Genomic DNA, 25,359 nt, shown 5'->3' on the forward strand with positions numbered 1-25,359 from the left:
AAAGTAAAACAATGAAACTTAACAATATATTTGTAATTGGTCCACAGTGTACAACAGGCATATAAAACAGGTTGGTCATGGAGGGGACTGCTGAAAGGCTGGGCTTGTAGATTGCAGCCCCCTATAACTTACAGTTGCAAAAATAGTATATCAATAATAAAAGAACGCACAAATACATAAACCAAATAGACATAACATAGAAGGAGTGAAAGGGACAGGGAAAGAAGGGAGACAAAGAACGAGGGAGGGCAGGGCTCTTACCTATAACACACACAAACAACACAGGCTGACTGGAATACGGAAGGCCAGTAAAAAATGAATCAAAATATCCAAATTGTATTTTATTGAGTTAAATAAATTTAAAGAGGGAGAGCTAACGCTTGATAATTACGCAAAAAAGACTTTTTTATTTTGAATTTAAAAGAATTTAAACTGGGGGCATTCTTGGTGCTAACATCAAGAATGGTCCATAGCTTCGGGCCTGCGTAAGTGAATATGGATTTAGCAAGTAAAGTTCTAGTTAATGGCAGATGAAATTCGTCAGATTGGCACGTAGGGTATTTGTGTATAGTTTTATTTTTGATGAACATTAAATTGAAGGCTGAGGGTAGCGTATTATTATTTAACTGGTACATAAACTGTCCGAGGCTATAATGATATAAATAATTTATTTTCAACACATTATTTTCAACAAATAAAACGTCAGTATGAGATCTCCAGGAAGTGTTACAAATAACACGCATAGCTTTTTTTGGTAGAAGTAGTATTCTATGAAGATAAGAATCGTGTGTATTACCCCAAACAACAATACCGTAATTTAAGTAGGGCAAAATTAATGTCGAGTAAAGCATTAGTAGGGAGGAGGTTGGCAGAAAAAAACTTAACCTTATTTACAATCCCTATATTGCGAGAAATTGTTCGGCAATGCTATCAATATGACATTTCCATGAGAGTTTATCGTCTATTATCAGACCCAAAAATTTCATTGAAGTGATGGCTTCTATGTCAGTATTATCTAGTTTAACATTATGTGGTAAGTTACCTATAGAATTGCTGAAGAGCATACATTTTGTTTTTTGTAAATTTAATGACAACTTATTAGCTCTTATCCATTGTAACAATTTGTCTAATTCAATATTTAGTGTATTGACCAAAATATCAGGATCTATGTGAGAAGAGCACATTCGAATCATCTGCAAATAAGAGGAAGGAAAGGATATTAGAGGAATTTCGGATATCGTTTATATAGGTAATAAATAAAAGTGGGCCAAGTAGACTGTCCTGTGGAACACCACAATCTACATCTTGCATAGAAGAAAATTGGTCGTTAATACACACAAATTGCTTGCGGTTCGTTAGGTAGTCTCTGAACCACTCCAAGGCCCTACCACAAATTCCGTAATTGTTCAATTTGTAAAGAAGTATTTTAAGATCGATGGTATCAAAGGCCTTGGAGAGGTTCAGGAAAACACCCACAGTATGCTTGTATTTTTCAATAGTTTCTGTAACTTTTTCAACAAGGGTAAGTAAAGCATGGGATGTACTATGTTTTTGGCGAAAGCCAAACTGAAAATGAGAAATTATGCTGTTTTTATTCAGAAAATTTAGAAGTCTTGTATATATTATTCTTTCCAGAATTTTTGAAAGAGCAGGCAAGAGAGAAATTGGTCTAAAATTACATATATTATCCCTTTCTCCTTTTTTGTAAACCGGTATAACCTTAGAAATCTTCATACAATCGGGAACAACACCGCTAGTCAAAGATATATTGAATATATGCGCCAGCGGATCGACAATGTAGTTTATGACGTTTTCAATGCCATCTTGTCCAGTACTCTTTTTATTTTTCAAGTTTTGAACTATATCTATTAATTCATTTCTTTGTACGGGGACAAAAAATAGTGAATTGGGATTTGGCTGGTCTATAAAGTCTAAAAATTTCTTTTGCGTTGGAGAAATTTCCTCTGCAAGGCTATGTCCTATTTGAGAGAAATATTGATTAAAGGTGTCGGCTATCTGCACTGAATCGTGAATCTACGTTGTTATGTTATTTTTTCTATACGCGATTTATGGTTATGCTTAATTATGGCACTATTTATGATTTTCCATGTTTTACTAATATCATATTTGAATAGAATCAACTGATTTGTAAAATATTTTCGTTTTTCAATACGTAATATTTTAGTGAGAATATTTTTGAAAGTGCTATATTTACGGTGAGACTTTTCAGAATGCTGAATTTTGCTTGCGTAATATAAGTTGTTTTTTCGATTGATTAATCTTAAAATTGGTTTGGTTATCCATGGAAGTCTGGAACTCTTTTTATAATTAGAACATTTGTTCACTAATGGATGAAATAAAGCCCAGACCAATTGTTGGGTCATTGGTTCAAAGGGCCAATGGGGGCAGAAGCTCCAACATTTTAATTGTCCAAGATATTTTTGTGAAACAAATAACTCTAGAGAGTATTGCACATCTTATGATACTGAAAGACTCACACAAGAAAAAAATAGTCTGACATGATTGTTGACTTGAGCTGCACTTTTTTTCTTTCTTTTTTTTCTTCAAAGTGACAAAATATCAAATATTTCATACCCAATTTGGAAATTTTCCATAACGAAAATACATACATGTAGCAATGTCTTCCCCTAAAAAAATAAATAAATATCACTGTTTCATGAATCACTGTTAGAAAATTTTGGAATAAGTTTACCAAATCAATATTTAAATACAATGTACACAGAGAATATGCATTCTGACATAAATCTCTCAAAACTGTTTTAGATTTAAGGAGACATTATAAAAATACAGTGTCTATGGTTGACACAATTTGACGACAAACGATAAATGTTTTAAAAGGAGAAGAAAAAAAATAACCTATGAATTCATACATTGAGAATCTGTGTTAAATCCAAATATCTAAAAAAAACACATCAATATGGGTCAAATGACTTGAAATAATGTTAAAGGGGAAGTCCACCCTGAAATTAAGTTAGTTTTAATAGGAGTAGAAAAATGAGAGAAACAAGTCGGTGAAAGTTTTAGCAAATTCCGATTAAAAATAAGGAAGTTAGGATTTTTGAAGTTGTGATCAATCAAACACAAATTGGCAACTCTATGACGTATCATGCGAGCTCAACTTCCATTTGCTCAGTACTAAAAAAATCTAAAATTTTCATTTTCCCTCAAGAAAAATTTCAACCATACATGCACCCTAAATATAATAATTGCAAATATGTTTCTATACTCCCCCTGCAAGGAACAAAAATATATTCCGTCATCAATAACGAAAAAAAACATGATTTTATGGAATATTATGCACAAAGCAAATGAAGGAGAGCTCGTATAATAAGTCACAGAGTTGCCAATTTGTATTTGATTGATCACAACTTCAATAATTCATAACTTTCTTATTTTCATTCAGAATTTGCTCAAAATTTCACTCACCTGATTTTCTTATTATTCTGCCTCTATCGAAACAAACTTATTTTGGGGGTGGACTTTCCCTTTAAGAGAAAAATGTACACATACAAAAAAGTTGAATAATCACATCAGTTCTTTTGACACATTTATAGTCCTCTTTGTAAAATAATTAAGATCAACCCCATGATCAATACAATCTGAATCTTACATTCTTTTCTTATTTTTATCTTAAAATTCAACACGATTGCAAATTTTGAAATTTTAGTCTTTTTCTGTCCTTTTTCATGTGAAGCAACAAGTGCAAATCAAAATAATAAATAGGTGCACTAATTAGTTCACACAATAGACCCGTTCGTAGTTAGCATATAGTTCAGATGACCCCAAATATCCACAGATATTTTTAACATACAGGGTAGATAAATCCCACTTTGTGCCTTTTGGAATAATTCTTGTTTGAACTCTTTAAAAGATTACCTGTGTTTAATAGCATGTATCACAAGTGCATGATGATTACATACTAACTTTCGTGGGCATGTATCCAGTATTAGTCTCAGTGGATTTTACAATTTGGTACAAGTGATTGTATCTATGAACTGGTCTATTGACATGCAACTAATAAATTTGATGGAAAACTACATGACAAAATGGTCGAAAAATGTTCTTCTTTCTTTTTCTGTCTAAACATTTTTTTTTAAACTGACAACAATTTCTGATCTTTACTGACAAATTCTATGAAATGTCCAAAAGTTTCATTATACCATAAATCTTTCACAAATCAAGAATTCCCTCAATAAAATATTGTCACAACCAATGTGGCGATGCAAGGTAAAATGGAGAAATGTTCAAATCAGCATGTCTTTCAATTATCTATCAATTTTGCAAACATTAGTTCTCCAAAGTCTGTATAGTTTGTAACCCTGAAACTACAGCTTAATCTCTTTTTATGGTGATAGGCTTAAAGCTAAAGGTACATGTAAAGACCAGTTTTGGAAACCCCTCCATTTCAAAAATGAAATGGAAGTTATTATTACCAATCATGTGAAAGATTTTTAAATGCTCTATATCGTCTCAGCATACGTTTCAGGCCATTTTGAGCATTTCTATAAAAATATTTAAAATCGCACACGCGCAGACGTCATGGCCGTACGCAACATAGAATCACTTTTTCTTTTCTTTCGTGATATTCCCCATTTTTTCCAAACAATTTGATACCATGTTTATCCCTTGATGACCATTAATAATGTAATGAGCATCTGTTCAAGATAAATGTCAGTGCGCGCGAACTCTTGTATTATACATATCATATATAGGCAAAGGCATGCCTATAACAAATCCATTATAGCTCTTTAGGATGCTCAGAGACCCCCCATTTTTTAAAATATTTGAATAGAGGATCAGACAGAAATATGATTTCATGTCTCATTTGGCCATGAAGTATATCATGACATCATAATGGCCTTGGAACTCAAAATACAAATTTGCATATTTTGATGTTGGCATATTTATAGAAAATTGATTGTATCTCTGTAAATATTGATCAATTTTTTTTTCAAATGTTGATATGCTGTAGCTGGGACAATTCTTAATTAGATCAACGTCCACTTGATTTAATAACAGACCACCTAATTCGTTCCAACGATGAATTCAATTTCTCGTTGCTGTTCATGTTGTACATCTACATCACTATCAAGGATTGCACCACGTTAAGGATGAGGGACTTTTGGTGCAAACTGCCTTGTTGAATCATCAGGAGTAGATTTGTTTGTTGATGGTCGTGATTTTGATGAGAGTTTCGACTGCAATGCAGTGGTTGGGTTACTGTGTGCTTGAGTAGGTGATTCTACTTGATTTCTACTGGACATCTAGATAATGCATCCGCAATTCTCTGTGATTGTCCTTTCTTGTGAGTAATAATACTCCTGACGACGGATAGTCAACCTGTTGGAAACGTGCATCATTTGTTTTATACATTTAGAGTCTCCTAGATCCTTGTTATTTGATGTAAAAAGAATTCATTCAAGATTGTTTTGTGACAGTATGGCTGACGTATAAATCTCAAGTTTAAAAAGGCTTAATTTAGTGCGCACACATAGATATAGTAAGTGTACTTACCTCTATAGAGTACCGAAGCTGTGACATCATAAAAATCTATTCTTGGATTTTCTCAATTTTTTCTTCATTTTCTGAAAAAGCATCAAAAATAATGTCCAAACGTCGAAAACCAGTTGAAAATGTATTGGCTGAGATATGACTATCTGAATGAAAAGAATTTCCTATAGGAGCTCAGTGTTATATTGCTCTGGTTCATTACATTAGGAGCCAGAGCAATATAACACTGATCTTTTTATTCAGATGGTCATCTCTCAGCCAATACGTAACATTTTCAATTGGTTTTTGAAATTTGGACAGTATTTTTAATGCTCTTTCGGAAAATGAAGAAAAAATTGAGAAATTCTAAAAATGGATTTTTTTTTTTATGACGTCACACTTCACCACCCATTTACGCATATTGCTGCGCAAGAATAGGCCCATGCACACACAGTATTAAGTGCTCTAAGTACTGGAAATTATTGCACGCTTTTTCATGAAATAACGTTCAATAGTCTCAGTAAATGAATCACACGTGAATGCGCATGGCCAATCATTTGATTTAGATCTAGGAGTGAGTTGTATAATTCTCCTTAGAACTATAAGCTAAGAAAGATAACCAACAGTCTTCTTCAAGACTCTCCAATCCTCCTCCTAGTCACACGGTGCAACCGCAAGCCTACTGTATAATAATAATAATAGCTCACATCTATAATGCACCTAGTAAGCAGCGCTCAAAATACACAGGGGCGGTGGGCGATTCGCCCCCGTGAGCTCCATAATCGTCCCCATCAGGTTGCTCACGGGGGCGATTGCAAAATTCAAAATCGCCCCCGTGGAATTATAAAATAAAGATTATCTTTTCTGATATAACTTTAACACAATATTGGGTATCAATTTTCAAACCTTAAACCAATGAAATGGAACTTAAATGGCGCTAATTGCTCTTTCATATCTATGAGTATTACCGATACAAACAACGGAAGCTTGCAGTGCGGCCGTCAGCAGAAGATACACTGCACCGGTAGTACCGGTGTGCACGCTGACGCCCAATATCTGCTGGAGCTGGAGACGATCGCACAAGGACTGAAACATGTAGAAGTTTTTCGTTGTGAAAAGTGTGAATCCTCTGAAATCTGGTTATTCTAAAAGACCAGCAAATAATGTAACTCGACCTGTAAATAAATATTGAGAAGAAGATCACCAAAGATTTTGCAGGGGCGGATCTAGGCGGTTTAGGGGGTTTAACCCCCCCCCCCTCCCCCCTTGGGCTGCCAAGTGAAAATGTGATGTGCATAGAAAAATGCTATCATGTGTCCAGACCTACACAGTATTAGTAGATGTCAGTAGATGCCAGGATAACGGGGGTTTAAAACAGCACCAAAAAAAAATCGCCTCGCCGCTTTGCGGCTCGTGGACGATGCTTCGCGTGTTAGTAGATGCCAGGAAAACATCACTTACGGGGTTCAAAAAAGCAACAACAAAAAAATCGCCTCGCCGCTACGCGGCTCGTGGACGATGCTCCACATCGTATTTGGGTTACCCCCGTACCCCCCTAGCAAAAAGCTAAATCCGCCTCTGTGTTTTGGAAGGATACGGTAAGGACTAAAAGTAAAGAAAGAATGTAAATAAGGTTGCTCCGAATAATGAGGAGGACATTATGTGCAGAACGGGAAGAAATGGAGAGACTGTCATCACGGGGATAAAAGTCAATAACAGCTATATGTAACAAGTAAATTTCTAAGAGGGAAAATGCCGACTTAATAATGATAATGATAAAATACCGAGGAATTTAGGAGTTTCATGGGTACCAATTCAATGGAAATTTGAATTAAAATAAGAGCCCCCGTCAGCACTAAAAGAGCCCCGTAAGAAGGCTCACGGGGGCTCTTTTTTTTTTGGAAGAGCTCCCGTGGACCAAAAATTAATTTGAGCCCTGCTAGTAAGACTGTGCATAACCATGTAATGAGGTACTCAAGTACACACCCAGACTTACAGGCGAAGACTCGAATACTCAGCAGCCATATTTTTTAATATTTTTTAAAAATAATTTGTTTTAAATTTTGTATTTTATTTATTTATTTTTATTATTTTTTTAATATTTTTTTTTGCCGACGCTGTAGGAAACACCCCATAGTCCGGCTACGAAAACCCACGCTACTTTACTAAGAGTTGCAATTGAAGGCGCCGATATATGTGCTTGTTAACTTTTCACAAATAATAGTAACAATGTTGTTTTTAAAACTAAAGATGACAGACAAAATTGGACATTGGCAGCTAGTTTGGTCCTAGTTTCTGAGTGGTGAGTTGACTGTGACACACCCGTGTATGATTGAGCTGGGAAATTTTTTTACCCACGGTACCCTGCCGGTGCTTTTCCGGACATGGGTGAGCTTCGACCGGCTGGCACAGTGCCAGGTGGAGGAGAAAAAGAAAAAAAAAACGGCAACAGTGCGAGTATTTGAGTACTCATCGTAGCCTTAGCGCCTAATACTTTGTTTCTATTAATACCCCGGTCATCGGATTCAGGCTTACCCGCAACACAATGCAACCACATTTTCCACTCGCTAGGGAGCATTCCAGCCAGTCGCCATTTTATAAGCGCCACTTGCTAATCCAATCACATTAACTTTCCCATCCTACCAGGTACCCATTTAAGGCTCAACATGTAGGAACTGAGCTCCAATATCAATAGTGTTCTCTTACTAGTTGCATCGTCTTTAAAGGGATAGTTGAGTTCTGTTTTCAGACCGCAAATGCCTTCAGAGTGCATGGTTATTGCCCTTATTGTTATCTATGACATTTCTAGTGCCCTTTTAGAACCTAAAACTGCTATGAAGGGAATTTTAGACCCCAAAATGTGTGAAATTTGGCCAATACGATCATACCAATACAGCTCCACTTTCAAAAAAATATGGTGACCATTAATTGATTATTTAATTAAAAATAACAATACATGGACCGGCTGGTTGTGCGTAATATAAGCAACACGAAAATGCCAACAAAAAAGCCAACATCGGCATTGGCTGAAATACGACGTAAAAGGCGTTATTTCGTTTTTTTTTTCAAATTTTTCAAAATATCTAATATTTGTGGTGGTACACAAGTATTAAGCAGGGCTCTCACTTAGCCGAGTTGGAACCTCGAGTTGTGGCGAGCTGGCGCGATCTTATGGAAAGCCGTTTTGTTATTAATTGATATCAAGAAATCAATTCTTGATATCAAGAAATAATTCAACGTTGTAAAGCAATGGTGATTCTTGATATCAAGAATTCAATTTCGTGATTTCAGGAATTTGATTTCGTGATATCAAGAATTGAATTGTTGATATCAAGAAACATGTTTTAATGATAAAACTGCTTGCCCACAACTCGAGGCTCCAACTCGGCTAAGTGGGAGCCCTGCTTAAGAAATCGTTATATTTCAGCCGTCTCTGAAGATTTTGATCAAACAAGGATGATTTTGTCATTTAAATATTGTTCTTTCAAATTTGACACTCAGTTTTTCATTATCTCACAAAATAATATTTTGTGTACCGCCCTCTGCAACAGAACTCAACTATCCCTTTAATTGGGAACTTCTTGAGAGCCGGAAGAGGTTTGTGGTCCGTCAGGAAAGTGAAGTGTTTGTGTCTTAGATAATGACGAAAATGGCGAAACAACTGTAACAACTGCCTAGAAATCTTGATCCTAGGTAGACCATTTCTTCTGCGTAGTGCTGAGAGATTGGCTGAAGTAGGAGATTACACGTTCCTTGCCATCCTGAGTCTGTTAGAGGACAGCACCAACTGCATGAAGGGAAGCATCCGTAGATAGGATGAATTCCTTTCCCAAGTCTGAATAGGCGAGTAGAGGGGGATTGGTTAAAGATTCTTTCAGATGTTGAAAGGCCATTTCACACTCTGCTTTCCATACAAACTGTTGACCTTTTTGTGCAAGGGTCGTCAAAGGAGTTGCAATCTTGGAAAAATTGGTAGAACGATGCCAGGTCAAGGAAGGATCAGACATCAATTGGTGTCCTCAGCTTTTTCTACGTTGTTTGGGTCCTGTTTAACTCCTTCAGTGTTGATTATGTGGCCAAGATATGTGACTTCTTTCCGGAAAAAGCCACACTTTGAGGCCCGAATTCACAAAGGAGGTTTGTCGACAAACCGAGGTTTATGTACATCATATGAGGCGTTTTGACGAGTTTTTTACAAACCTGGTTTGTAAAAACGCGTCAAAACACATCAATAGAGGCACGAAAACCAAGGTTTGTCGACCAACCTCCTTTGTGAATTCGGGCCTGAAGGTTTGAGTTTGAGACCAGCGTCTCTGAATCGTTGCAATACTTCTTGGAGGTTCTTGCAATGACTAGTCCGCATGCCAGGACAGTGAACTGGTAAAGCTCTGTGCCTGTGGTAAAAGCAGTCTTCTCTGTATCTTGGTGGTCATGCTTGACCTGCCAATATCCACTTGATAAGTTCATGATGCTGAAATATGCTGACGAAGAAAGGGAGTCAATTGAATCATGTTGGCGTGGAATAGGGTGAGAGTCTAAAACAGTTACTGCATTGAGTTTTCTGTAATCCATGCAAAATCGGTATGTGTTGTCTTTCTTCTTCACCATGACGATTGGGCTCGCCCATGGGCTGTAGCCCACTTCAATGATGCCTCTTTGCAGGAGTTCGTCCACTTGCTCCTGAATTTCCACTCTCATTGCTGGTGAAGTTAGGTAAGCCCTCTGTCGTATCGGAGCATCTGTGGTGGTGTCAATGTGGTGATGAATAATGTCAGTCTGCCCAATATATTGAGATGTCATGGTGAAAATATCACTGTAGGTCTGAGGAAGTTGTTCTGCTTTCTCGTACTCTGTTCTCGTGAGTTCTGAAGAAGGGAGAACACCGGCAACTGGCGACTTGTCCGTCGCTTGTGGATTAGCGTCAGTGGTTACGCTCATGATCTTGTATTCCTCTTCAGTATCCCCAGTAATGGAGAAGAATTGACAAGGCAGGTGTCTGCAGGTACATCAACTGCATCGTCAGAGGGATTAATGAGGCATGAACAGAGACCTGGCACCAATAACAAGAATGTGATCTTGCAATGTTGGTTCAAAGTAGCCATCGTAGTCTCTTGGCATGATGTCTAACTGTGGCGAAGGCGATCTACGCAGCTAGGGGGAATCTGAACATTTTCTTTTTTCGTTTCAGCGGGGCTTGGTATTGCTGACGATCATTGAAAGGATTAATAGTTCCAGGCATGTTGAATGATGTTGACGATATGGAGGCATTGTGGCTGTCAGTGTCAAAGTCCATTCCAAGGACCACTGAACTTGTGATGTTGCGTGCAACAAAGAACTTGTGTTGCGTAGCCTTGTTCCCTAAGTGCATTAATGGTAAGATTGTCTCAATGTTGTCTACCAGCTTACCTGTGATAGTAGATGCTATGGATGTTAACTTATCCAACGGCTCCTTTGAGATGCTGGGTAAGATGACACAAATTTGGCACAAATTTGGCCAGGTAGGCTCATCATTATCAGGTCACCATATCCCAGCCAAAAATTAACTACAATAAGCCCTAACCTAAATACATTCATACATAAAATAAAAAAAACATCTGGCTGAACGTGCCGTTTATCTACAGTTTAAGGGATAGGGCCAGGTATGCTGATCATTCACAAGTCACCATCTCCCAGCCAAAAAGTAACTACAATAAGCCCTAACCTACATACATACAATGAAAAAGAGCATCTTCCAGCCAAAAATTAACTAAAATAAGCCCTAATCTACATACAGGTACAAACATTTAAAAATTAAGAAATAAAACGGTTGTCTGGGCCTGGTTGGCTCTTCACTCACAAGCCACAATCTCCCAACTAGGAATTAACATCAATAAGCCCTAACCTACATACACTGTACATACAACAAAAAAAGAGCATCTGACTAAACATGCCGTTCACCTACAGTTTAAGGGGTGGGACCCGGTAGGCTCATCATTTACAGGTCACCATCTCCCAGCCATAATTAACTACAATAAGCCCTAGTCTACAGTACATACATGTGTACATACAATAAAAAAGAGCATTTGACTGGGCGTGCCGTTCACCTGCGGTTTAAGGGGCACGGCCTGGTAGGCTTATCATTCACAGGTCACCATCTCCCAACCAAAACTCAACTACATCATCATCATCATCATCGTTTAGAGTCCATTTGTCCCACTTTGTGTGGTTGGACATTTTATTTCTTTAATGGCCGCCTTCCAAGCTTTCCTGTCTGTGGGATCCACACGACCGACACCCGATGTTTTGGCATCCTCTTCGATGGCTTCCCTCCAAGTGTTCCTGGGTCTCCCACGAGGTCTTCTTCCGGTGACCGGGAAGTTTAGAGCCCTCTGGAGCCAGTGTGTTGCCTTTCTTCTTGCCACATGCCCAAACCATCTAAGTCTATTCATCCTAATAACCTGTGCCACCCCCATCAATCCCATTGATTGGAGGAGGACTTTGTTCTTCTTTCTCCCGTGAAGTGATACCCTGCGCATCCACCTCACCATCCTCATCTCAGCTTTCTCCATTCGCTGTTCACTGGATGATTTCATTGCCCATGTTTCGCTCCCATACGTCATGCATTTTCTAACACAGGCATCATACACCTTCCCTTTCACTCTTAACGGGGTCGCCCTTGAGGTGAGGAAAGGAAAGAGTTCACAAAACTTTTTCCAAGCACTTTGGATTCTTGCAGTCACAGTACAATAACTACGATAACTACAATAAGTCCTAACCTACATACATACAATAAAAAAGAGCATCTGGCTGGGCGTGCCGTTCACCTACAATTTAAGGGGCAGGCCCGGTAGGCTCATCATTCACAGGTCACTATCTCCCAGCCAAAAATTAACTACAATAGGCCCTAACCTAAATACATTCATACATACAATAAAAAAGAGCATTAGGGGCAGGCCCGGTAGGCTCATCATTCACAGGTCACCATCTCCCAGCCAAAAATTGACTAAAATAAGCCCTAACCTACATACATACAATAAAAAAGAGCATCTGACTGGACGTGCCGTTCACCTACAATTTAAGGGGCAGGCCCGGTAGGCTCATCATTCACAGGTCACCATCTCCCAGCCAAAAATTAACTACAAAAGGCCCTAACCTAAATACATTCATACATACTATAAAAAGAGCATCTAACTGGGTGTGCCGTTCACCGACAATTTAAGGGGCAGGCCCGGTAGGCTCATCATTCACAGGTCACCATCTCCAAGCCAAAAACTAACTAAAATAAGCCCTAAACTACATACATACAATAAAAAAAGAGCATCTAACTGGGTGTGCCGTTCACCTACAATTTAAGGGGCAGGCCCGGTAGGCTCATCATTCACAGGTCACCATCTCCCAGCCAAAAATTAACTACAATACATGTACATGTAGGCCCTAACCTAAATACATTCATACATACAATAAAAAAGAGCATTTGACTGGGCGTGCCGTTCACCTACAATTTAAAGGGCAGGCCCGGTAGGCTCATCATTCACAGGTCACCATCTCCTAGCCAAAAATTAACTACAAAAGGCCCTAACCTAAATACATTCATACATACTATAAAAAAGAGCATCTGACTGGGTGTGCCGTTCACCGACAATTTAAGGGGCAGGCCCGGTAGGCTCATCATTCACAGGTCACCATCTCCCAGCCAAAAATTAACTACAATACATGTACATGTAGGCCCTAACCTAAATACATTCATACATACAATAAAAAAGAGCATTTGACTGGGCGTGCCGTTCACCTACAATTTAAGGGGCAGGCCCGGTAGGCTCATCATTCACAGGTCACCATTTCCTAGCCAAAAACTAACTAAAATAAGCCCTAACCTACATACATACAATAAAAAAGAGCATTTGACTGGGCGTGCCATTCACCTACAATAAAATAAGCCCTAAACTACATACATACAATAAAAAGAGAGCATCTAACTGGGCGTGCCGTTCACCTACAATTTAAGGGGCAGGCCCGGTAGGCTCATCATTCACAGGTCACCATCTCCCAGCCAAAAATTAACTACAATACATGTACATGTAGGCCCTAACCTAAATACATTCATACATACTATAAAAAAGAGCATCTAACTGGGTGTGCCGTTCACCGACAATTTAAGGGGCAGGCCCGGTAGGCTCTCATTCACAGGTCACCATCTCCCAGCCAAAAATTAACTACAATACATGTACATGTAGGCCCTAACCTAAATACATTCATACATACTATAAAAAAGAGCATTTAACTAACTAAAATAAGCCCTAACCTACATACATACAATAAAAAAGAGCATCTGACTGGACGTGCCGTTCACCTACAATTTAAGGGGCAGGCCGGGTAGGCTCATCATTCACAGGTCACCATCTCCCAGCCAAACATTAACTACAATAAGCCCTTATTTACATACAGGTACAAACATTTAAAAATTAAGAAATAAAACGGTTGTCTGGGCCTGGTTGGCTCTTCATTCACAAGCCACAATCTCCCAACTAGGTATTAACATGAATAAGCCCTAACCTACATACACTGTACATACAATAAAAAAGAGCATCTGACTAAACATGCCGTTCACCTACGGTTTAAGGGGCACAGCCGGGTAGGCTCATCATAATTACAGGTCACCATCTCACAGCCAAAAATTAACTACAATACGCCCTAACCTAAATACATTCATACATACTATAAAAAAAAAGAGCATTTGACTGGGCGTGCCTACAATTTAAGGGGCAGGCCCGGTAGGCTCATCATTCACAGGTCACCATCTCCTAGCCAAAAATTAACTAAAATAAGCCCTAAACTACATACATACAATAAAAAAAGAGCATTTAACTGGGTGTGCCGTTCACCTACAATTTAAGGGGCAGGCCCGGTAGGCTCATCATTCACAGGTCATCATCTCCCAGCCAAAAATTAACTAAAATAAGCCCTAAACTACATACATACAATAAAAAAAGAGCATCTAACTGGGTGTGCCGTTCACCTACAATTTAAGGGGCAGGCCCGGTAGGCTCATCATTCACAGGTCACTATCTCCCAGCCAAAAATTAACTACAATACATGTACATGTAGGCCCTAACCTAAATACATTCATACATACTATAAAAAAGAGCATCTAACTGGGTGTGCCGTTCACCTACAATTTAAGGGGCAGGCCCGGTAGGCTCATCATTAGGGACTTTTAGATTGAGTGGACTAGAACACGACGAACGCCGACTGATCATGCGTGCCAACGTACTTAACTGCCCATGTTGACTACAATAAGAAATCTTTTAGATTGCACTCGACGATATACATGCATGCAGGAAGTAACACTGTGAACATCACGGACAAAGAAAGAGGACAAAATATACAGTTCCTCATTCTACCCTCAACAAAAGAACATCCCTTCACTGCTATTATGTAAAAATGTGTAGAACAGGTGAATATGCATGTGACACCTGTTCTCCCTTTTTTTACATAATAGCAGTGAAAGGATGTTCCTTTGTCTACCTGAGGAACTGTATATTCTATGCACACGCGGCATACTAGTACCTTGAGCGTGTAAAGGCGCTTTATAAATATCAATATGTATGTATGTATGTACTAGATTTAGGGAAATGAAGGTTGACGCATTCTCGATCGCCGACTGAGACGACGTAACGCATGCGCAGTGCCTTAAAATGACTTCACACGTTGCAGTCAAAGCTGTTGACGTGCAAATCTAAAAGTCCCTACTCACAGGTCACCATCTCCCAGCCAAAAATTAACTGCAATACATGTACATGTAGGCCCTAACCTAGCCTATAATCTAGGCGGAGTGCCGAGCTTTTTGCTTTGCTGCTAGACTAACCCTAAGCAGAACGTCTGATACGGCGAGACTACGAACCGTGAGCCGCGCACCGCCTATAATCACTGGTCTAGCTTTAGTCGTTGTTTTTTTATTATCGACCATGAATCCGTTGCAGTTTTTCGTACGAAAAAACCTCATGATTCATGGTCGATAATAAAAAAAACAACGACTAAAGCTAGACCAGTGATTATAGGCGGTGAGCCGCTTCGCGACTCACAGTTCGTAGTCTCGTCGTATCAGACGTTCTGCTTAGGGTTAGTCTAGCAGCAAAGAAAAAAGCTCGGCACTCCGCCTAGATTATAGGCTAGCCCTAACCTAAATACATTCATACATACTATAAAAAAGAGCATTTGACTGGGCGTGCCGTTCACCTACAATTTAAGGGGCAGGCCCGGTAGGCTCATCATTCACAGGTCACCATCTCCCAGCCAAAAATTAACTACAATACATGTACATGTAGGCCCTAACCTAAATACATTCATACATACAATAAAAAAGAGCATTTGACTGGGCGTGCCGTTCACCTACAATTTAAAGGGCAGGCCCGGTAGGCTCATCATTCACAGGTCACCATCTCCTAGCCAAAAATTAACTACAAAAGGCCCTAACCTAAATACATTCATACATACTATAAAAAAGAGCATCTGACTGGGTGTGCCGTTCACCGACAATTTAAGGGGCAGGCCCGGTAGGCTCATCATTCACAGGTCACCATCTCCCAGCCAAAAATTAACTACAATACATGTACATGTAGGCCCTAACCTAAATACATTCATACATACAATAAAAAAGAGCATTTGACTGGGCGTGCCGTTCACCTACAATTTAAGGGGCAGGCCCGGTAGACTCATCATTCACAGGTCACCATCTCCCAGCCAAGATTAACTAAAATAAGCCCTAAACTACATACATACAATAAAAAGAGCATTTGACTAAACATGCCGTTCACCTACGGTTTAAGGGGCCCGGCCCGGTAGGCTCATCATAATTACAGGTTACCATCTCACAGCCAAAAATTAACTACAATAGGCCCTAACCTAAATACATTCATACATACTATAAAAAAAAAGAGCATTTGACTGGGCGTGCCGTTCACCTACAATGTAAGGGGCAGGCCCGGTAGGCTCATCATTCACAGGTCACCATCTCCCAGCCAAAAATTAACTAAAGTAAGCCCTAAACTACATACATACAATAAAAAAAGAGCATCTAACTGGGTGTGCCGCTCACCTACAATTTAAGGGGCAGGCCCGGTAGGCTCATCATTCACAGGTCACCATCTCCCAGCCAAAAATTAACTACAATACATGTACATGTAGGTCCTAACTTAAATACATTCATACATACTATAAAAAAAGAGCATTTGACTGGGCGTGCCATTCACCTACAACTTAAGGGGCAGGCCCGTTAGTCTCATCATTCACAGGTCACCATCTCCCAGCCAAAAATTAACTAAAATAAGCCCTAACCTACATACATACAATAAAAAAGAGCATCTGACTGGACGTGCCGTTCACCTACAATTTAAGGGGCAGGCCGGGTAGGCTCATCATTCACAGGTCACCATCTCCCAGCCAAACATTAACTACAATAAGCCCTTATTTACATACAGGTACAAACATTTAAAAATTAAGAAATAAAATGGTTGTCTGGGCCTGGTTGGCTCTTCGTTCACAAGCCACAATCTCCCAACTTGGTATTAACATGAATAAGCCCTTACCTACATACACTGTACATACAATAAAAAAGAGCATCTGACTAAACATGCCGTTCACCTACAGTTTAAGGGGCACGGCCCGGTAGGCTCATCATAATTATAGGTCACCATCTCACAGCCAAAAATTAACTACAATAGGCCCTAACCTAAATACATTCATACATACTATAAAAAAAGGAGCATTTGACTGGACGTGCCGTTCACCTACAATTTAAGGGGCAGGCCCGGTAGGCTCATCATTCACAGGTCACCATCTCCCAGCCAAAAATTAACTACAATACATGTACATGTAGGCCCTAACCTAAATACATTCATACATACAATAAAAAAGAGCATTTGACTGGGCGTGCCGTTCACCTACAATTTAAGGGGCAGGCCCGGTAGGCTCATCATTCACAGGTCACCATTTCCTAGCCAAAAACTAACTAAAATAAGCCCTAACCTACATACATACAATAAAAAAGAGCATTTGACTGGGCGTGCCATTCACCTACAATAAAATAAGCCCTAAACTACATACATACAATAAAAAAAGAGCATCTAACTGGGTGTGCCGTTCACCTACAATTTAAGGGGCAGGCCCGGTAGGCTCATCATTCACAGGTCACCATCTCCCAGCCAAAAATTAACTACAATACATGTACATGTAGGCCCTAACCTAAATACATTCATACATACAATAAAAAAGAGCATTTGACTGGGCGTGCCGTTCACCTACAATTTAAAGGGCAGGCCCGGTAGGCTCATCATTCACAGGTCACCATCTCCTAGCCAAAAATTAACTACAAAAGGCCCTAACCTAAATACATTCATACATACTATAAAAAAGAGCATCTGACTGGGTGTGCCGTTCACCGACAATTTAAGGGGCAGGCCCGGTAGGCTCATCATTCACAGGTCACCATCTCCCAGCCAAAAATTAACTACAATACATGTACATGTAGGCCCTAACCTAAATACATTCATACATACAATAAAAAAGAGCATTTGACTGGGCGTGCCGTTCACCTACAATTTAAGGGGCAGGCCCGGTAGGCTCATCATTCACAGGTCACCATTTCCTAGCCAAAAACTAACTAAAATAAGCCCTAACCTACATACATACAATAAAAAAGAGCATTTGACTGGGCGTGCCATTCACCTACAATAAAATAAGCCCTAAACTACATACATACAATAAAAAGAGAGCATCTAACTGGGCGTGCCGTTCACCTACAATTTAAGGGGCAGGCCCGGTAGGCTCATCATTCACAGGTCACCATCTCCCAGCCAAAAATTAACTACAATACATGTACATGTAGGCCCTAACCTAAATACATTCATACATACTATAAAAAAGAGCATCTAACTGGGTGTGCCGTTCACCGACAATTTAAGGGGCAGGCCCGGTAGGCTCTCATTCACAGGTCACCATCTCCCAGCCAAAAATTAACTACAATACATGTACATGTAGGCCCTAACCTAAATACATTCATACATACTATAAAAAAGAGCATTTAACTAACTAAAATAAGCCCTAACCTACATACATACAATAAAAAAGAGCATCTGACTGGACGTGCCGTTCACCTACAATTTAAGGGGCAGGCCGGGTAGGCTCATCATTCACAGGTCACCATCTCCCAGCCAAACATTAACTACAATAAGCCCTTATTTACATACAGGTACAAACATTTAAAAATTAAGAAATAAAACGGTTGTCTGGGCCTGGTTGGCTCTTCATTCACAAGCCACAATCTCCCAACTAGGTATTAACATGAATAAGCCCTAACCTACATACACTGTACATACAATAAAAAAGAGCATCTGACTAAACATGCCGTTCACCTACGGTTTAAGGGGCACAGCCGGGTAGGCTCATCATAATTACAGGTCACCATCTCACAGCCAAAAATTAACTACAATAGGCCCTAACCTAAATACATTCATACATACTATAAAAAAAAAGAGCATTTGACTGGGCGTGCCTACAATTTAAGGGGCAGGCCCGGTAGGCTCATCATTCACAGGTCACCATCTCCTAGCCAAAAATTAACTAAAATAAGCCCTAAACTACATACATACAATAAAAAAAGAGCATCTAACTGGGTGTGCCGTTCACCTACAATTTAAGGGGCAGGCCCGGTAGGCTCATCATTCACAGGTCATCATCTCCCAGCCAAAAATTAACTAAAATAAGCCCTAAACTACATACATACAATAAAAAAAGAGCATCTAACTGGGTGTGCCGTTCACCTACAATTTAAGGGGCAGGCCCGGTAGGCTCATCATTCACAGGTCACTATCTCCCAGCCAAAAATTAACTACAATACATGTACATGTAGGCCCTAACCTAAATACATTCATACATACTATAAAAAAGAGCATCTAACTGGGTGTGCCGTTCACCTACAATTTAAGGGGCAGGCCCGGTAGGCTCATCATTAGGGACTTTTAGATTGAGTGGACTAGAACACGACGAACGCCGACTGATCATGCGTGCCAACGTACTTAACTGCCCATGTTGACTACAATAAGAAATCTTTTAGATTGCACTCGACGATATACATGCATGCAGGAAGTAACACTGTGAACATCACGGACAAAGAAAGAGGACAAAATATACAGTTCCTCATTCTACCCTCAACAAAAGAACATCCCTTCACTGCTATTATGTAAAAATGTGTAGAACAGGTGAATATGCATGTGACACCTGTTCTCCCTTTTTTTACATAATAGCAGTGAAAGGATGTTCCTTTGTCTACCTGAGGAACTGTATATTCTATGCACACGCGGCATACTAGTACCTTGAGCGTGTAAAGGCGCTTTATAAATATCAATATGTATGTATGTATGTACTAGATTTAGGGAAATGAAGGTTGACGCATTCTCGATCGCCGACTGAGACGACGTAACGCATGCGCAGTGCCTTAAAATGACTTCACACGTTGCAGTCAAAGCTGTTGACGTGCAAATCTAAAAGTCCCTACTCACAGGTCACCATCTCCCAGCCAAAAATTAACTGCAATACATGTACATGTAGGCCCTAACCTAGCCTATAATCTAGGCGGAGTGCCGAGCTTTTTGCTTTGCTGCTAGACTAACCCTAAGCAGAACGTCTGATACGGCGAGACTACGAACCGTGAGCCGCGCACCGCCTATAATCACTGGTCTAGCTTTAGTCGTTGTTTTTTTATTATCGACCATGAATCCGTTGCAGTTTTTCGTACGAAAAAACCTCATGATTCATGGTCGATAATAAAAAAAACAACGACTAAAGCTAGACCAGTGATTATAGGCGGTGAGCCGCTTCGCGACTCACAGTTCGTAGTCTCGTCGTATCAGACGTTCTGCTTAGGGTTAGTCTAGCAGCAAAGAAAAAAGCTCGGCACTCCGCCTAGATTATAGGCTAGCCCTAACCTAAATACATTCATACATACTATAAAAAAGAGCATTTGACTGGGCGTGCCGTTCACCTACAATTTAAGGGGCAGGCCCGGTAGGCTCATCATTCACAGGTCACCATCTCCCAGCCAAAAATTAACTACAATAAGCCCTAACCTACATACATACAATAAAAAAAGAGCATCTAACTGGGTGCCGTTCACCTACAATTTAAGGGGCAGGCCCGGTAGGCTCATCATTCACAGGTCACCATCTCCCAGCCAAAAATTAACTACAATACATGTACATGTAGGCCCTAACCTAAATACATTCATACATACAATAAAAAAGAGCATTTGACTGGGCGTGCCGTTCACCTACAATTTAAGGGGCAGGCCCGGTAGACTCATCATTCACAGGTCACCATCTCCCAGCCAAGATTAACTAAAATAAGCCCTAAACTACATACATACAATAAAAAAGAGCATTTGACTAAACATGCCGTTCACCTACGGTTTAAGGGGCCCGGCCCGGTAGGCTCATCATAATTACAGGTTACCATCTCACAGCCAAAAATTAACTACAATAGGCCCTAACCTAAATACATTCATACATACTATAAAAAAAAAGAGCATTTGACTGGGCGTGCCGTTCACCTACAATGTAAGGGGCAGGCCCGGTAGGCTCATCATTCACAGGTCACCATCTCCCAGCCAAAAATTAACTAAAGTAAGCCCTAAACTACATACATACAATAAAAAAAGAGCATCTAACTGGGTGTGCCGCTCACCTACAATTTAAGGGGCAGGCCCGGTAGGCTCATCATTCACAGGTCACCATCTCCCAGCCAAAAATTAACTACAATACATGTACATGTAGGTCCTAACTTAAATACATTCATACATACTATAAAAAAAGAGCATTTGACTGGGCGTGCCATTCACCTACAACTTAAGGGGCAGGCCCGTTAGTCTCATCATTCACAGGTCACCATCTCCCAGCCAAAAATTAACTAAAATAAGCCCTAACCTACATACATACAATAAAAAAGAGCATCTGACTGGACGTGCCGTTCACCTACAATTTAAGGGGCAGGCCGGGTAGGCTCATCATTCACAGGTCACCATCTCCCAGCCAAACATTAACTACAATAAGCCCTTATTTACATACAGGTACAAACATTTAAAAATTAAGAAATAAAATGGTTGTCTGGGCCTGGTTGGCTCTTCGTTCACAAGCCACAATCTCCCAACTTGGTATTAACATGAATAAGCCCTTACCTACATACACTGTACATACAATAAAAAAGAGCATCTGACTAAACATGCCGTTCACCTACAGTTTAAGGGGCACGGCCCGGTAGGCTCATCATAATTATAGGTCACCATCTCACAGCCAAAAATTAACTACAATAGGCCCTAACCTAAATACATTCATACATACTATAAAAAAAGGAGCATTTGACTGGACGTGCCGTTCACCTACAATTTAAGGGGCAGGCCCGGTAGGCTCATCATTCACAGGTCACCATCTCCCAGCCAAAAATTAACTACAATAGGCCCTAACCTAAATACATTCATACATACTATAAAAAAAAAGAGCATTTGACTGGGCGTGCCGTTCACCTACAATGTAAGGGGCAGGCCCGGTAGGCTCGTCATTCACAGGTCACCATCTCCCAGCCAAAAATTAACTAAAATAAGCCCTAAACTACATACATACAATAAAAAAGAGCATCTGACTGGGTGTGCCGTTCACCTACAATTTAAGGGGCAGGCCCGGTAGGCTCATCATTCACAGGTCACCATCTCCCAGCCAAAAATTAACTAAAATAAGCCCTAACCTACATACATACAATAAAAAGAGCATCTGACTGGACGTGCCGTTCACCTACAATTTAAGGGGCAGGCCCGGTAGGCTCGTCATTCACAGGTCACCATCTCCCAGCCAAAAATTAACTAAAATAAGCCCTAAACTACATACAAACAATAAAAAAAGAGCATCTAACTGGGTGTGCCGTTCACCTACAATTTAAGGGGCAGGCCCGGTAGGCTCATCATTCACAGGTCACCATCTCCCAGCCAAAAATTAACTACAATACATGTAGGCCCTAACCTAAATACATTCATACAAATAATAAAAAAAGAGCATTTGACTGGGCGTGCCGTTCACCTACAATTTAAGGGGCAGGCCAGTTAGTTAGTCTCATCATTCACAGGTCACCATCTCCCAGCCAAAAATTAACTACAATAAGCCCTTATTTACATACAGGTACAAACATTTAAAAATTAAGAAATAAAACGGTTGTCTGGGCCTGGTTGGCTCTTCATTCACAAGCCACAATCTCCCAACTAGGTATTAACATGAATAAGCCCTAACCTACATACACTGTACATACAATAAAAAAGAGCATCTGACTAAACATGCCGTTCATCTACAATTTAAGGGGCAGGCCCTGTAGGCTCATCATTCACAGGTCACCATCTCCCAGCCAAAAATTAACTACAATAAGCCCTAACCTACATACATACAATAAAAAAGAGCATCTGACTGGGCGTGCCGTTCACCTACAATTTAACAGAAATATGAATGATCCACTATCTACAAGTGCCAATACATAGACATTCGAGACAACGATAGGGATGTAGGGTGATTTCGTTGGCGAAATAGATGTTATTTGGATAAACGGTCTTCTTCCTCAACTACCAGAATTTCCCGGCTGCTGGTCTTTGAAGCGAACTTGACGATAGGGAGCCTGTCTATGGAGTCAACTTGATAACCTGTAATGAAGGGATGAAGCTGCTGATTTTGGCTGCTAGATGATTAATACGGCCTTCTAGAGGGCGAAGTCCTAGATTGGTGTGTGTAGTTCCGATTAGGGCTTGGAGATCTGCGCCTTGCATATCGATCTGGAGATCTGTGTCTTGCATATTGATCTGGAGATCCGTGTCTTGCATATTGATCTGGAGATCTGTGTCTTGCATATTGATCTGGAGATCTGTGTCTTGCATATTGATCTGGAGATCTGTCTTGCATATTGATCTGGAGATCTGTGTCTTGCATATTGATCTGGAGATCCGTACCTCCGGTAGTCACAGGTTGGTGATGGAGAACTGCGACGTCCCATGTTTCTACCATCATGGCCACGTCCTGATGATCAGCAATAGGGTATCAATACAGCAAAACTTGTGAATGAAGGGGGAGGGGTCACTCTGAGTGCAGATGAAAGAAAATGCAAACTCGACAGTTCAAATATCTTTGTTGAGTAGCTATAAAGGAATGAGGTGCAACTGGTTATGTTGCCTCACCAAAACTATGTAGAATATACAGGTTTATACGGCAGAATGCAGTAATGTTTGGTTGCCAAAGGGAGACTATACATGCAATCTGACTGTGATAAGTTGCTGAAAGAAAAGAAAAAGTTCTGTATGAAGGGTGAAAAAAACCTCCCTCACCGATGAGGATGAATGCCAGAATTCACAAAAATACAGCTTCAGTATGAAGAAGGTTACACAATCTCACTCACTGATGAATGCAGAAATTCACAAAATTATTGATGTAGGAAGGAATCAAGGCTCAAAAACTTTAGTAATAAATGAAGGAGGGTGAACTCACACCGACGCTAACTGCCTCAGGTAAAAATGAAGGGAGGTTAATCAGTGAGAAGGATGATTTCATGCTCTCAAACATTTACATTCACAGTTCTGCAACTTACCACTTGTAAAATCTGCATGAATTTCTACATGAAGGAAGGCTGCAATTACAGTTGAGTGCAGAAAAACCACTGCTGCCACAAGTTGTAAGACTCACACAAGACAAAACTAGTCTGACATGACTTGAGCTGCACTGCTATATTTACTACATCTTTAAAATGGCTGCCAAAATGGCTGACATGCAGTCCATAGACAATAACAGCCAATCACAAGGTTGTACATGAAGTAACCAATAGAAAGCCTAAGGAAAGATAGAGTGCCATGTGTCCAGCCAAGAGATAGAAAGAGTGTGTGTGTGTGTGTGTGTATGTATGTCTGTTTGTAGTGCTATGGCAGGTAATGTTGAATGAGGATGAATAAATAGGGACAGAACAATAGAAGCCAAGAGCTTAACATACATCAGATAATGAATGTAGGTCAGATCAGGAGTGCACTGAAGCATAACAGAGTGGAAAGCATAAACAAGTAACCATTTGAATCAGTAAACTTAAAACCTTACAATACCTACATGTACATGTAATTATTTCAATATAATTCCAATTCTAAAGCAGAATTGTTTTGTTGATACCTACCGATGTGTGATTAATGCAACTCCAAAGCAAAAGAAATTGTCCCCTTCATTTCCCCAAAATATGATTTCTAGCACAGATTTTCCTGAATGTAATATTTATCAACATATGTCAATTTTAAGCTAAAAGAAGCTTTTCACTTTGGAAAGAATTGCTTTATACTGCATTATTGAATACATCATCAAAAGGGTCCATTGCTTAAAAATTATAGTCAGGATCATGATGGCACTCAAAACATTTAATTTAATTTATCAGTTAGAATGAGTGCAATGCTAACTTTGTTAATATCACTAGGTAACATTTTCATTTAAAAACAAGGGAAACACTCTTGGCGGTCTCACCTGCATTACGCTATTCGATATGATGAAAAATTGAGGTTGGGACATTATTTATAGGCAGGGTGGCCCATTAACAGGCCCCCAAATATGAAATCCTCAAAAAATAATCATAATTTTGAAGTGAATACTAGGCAGGGTGGCCCATTAACAGGCCCCCAAATATGACATCCTCAAAAAATAATCATAATTTTGAAGTGAATATTGACTACCGGTAAGAATCATCAGAAGAATTATTTACTATAATTTGTACCAAGATTGATAACTTTCATGAAATATGATACAAATAACAAAAATTGATTTATTA

At 39.7% G+C, this 25,359-nt stretch overlaps 1 protein-coding gene across 1 annotated transcript in view; it reads right to left on the bottom strand.

Annotated features, from left to right (window-relative positions):
• Positions 1-25,359, bottom strand: part of LOC115924143 (xaa-Pro aminopeptidase 1-like) — a 48,276-nt gene that overhangs the window by 12,514 nt on the left and 10,403 nt on the right. The gene's annotated exons all lie outside the window — the stretch shown is intronic.

The sequence above is a fragment of the Strongylocentrotus purpuratus genome, unplaced genomic scaffold (genome assembly GCF_000002235.5).
Source record: "Strongylocentrotus purpuratus isolate Spur 01 unplaced genomic scaffold, Spur_5.0 spur5_scaffold_15, whole genome shotgun sequence".
NCBI classification, from domain to species: domain Eukaryota; kingdom Metazoa; phylum Echinodermata; class Echinoidea; order Camarodonta; family Strongylocentrotidae; genus Strongylocentrotus; species Strongylocentrotus purpuratus.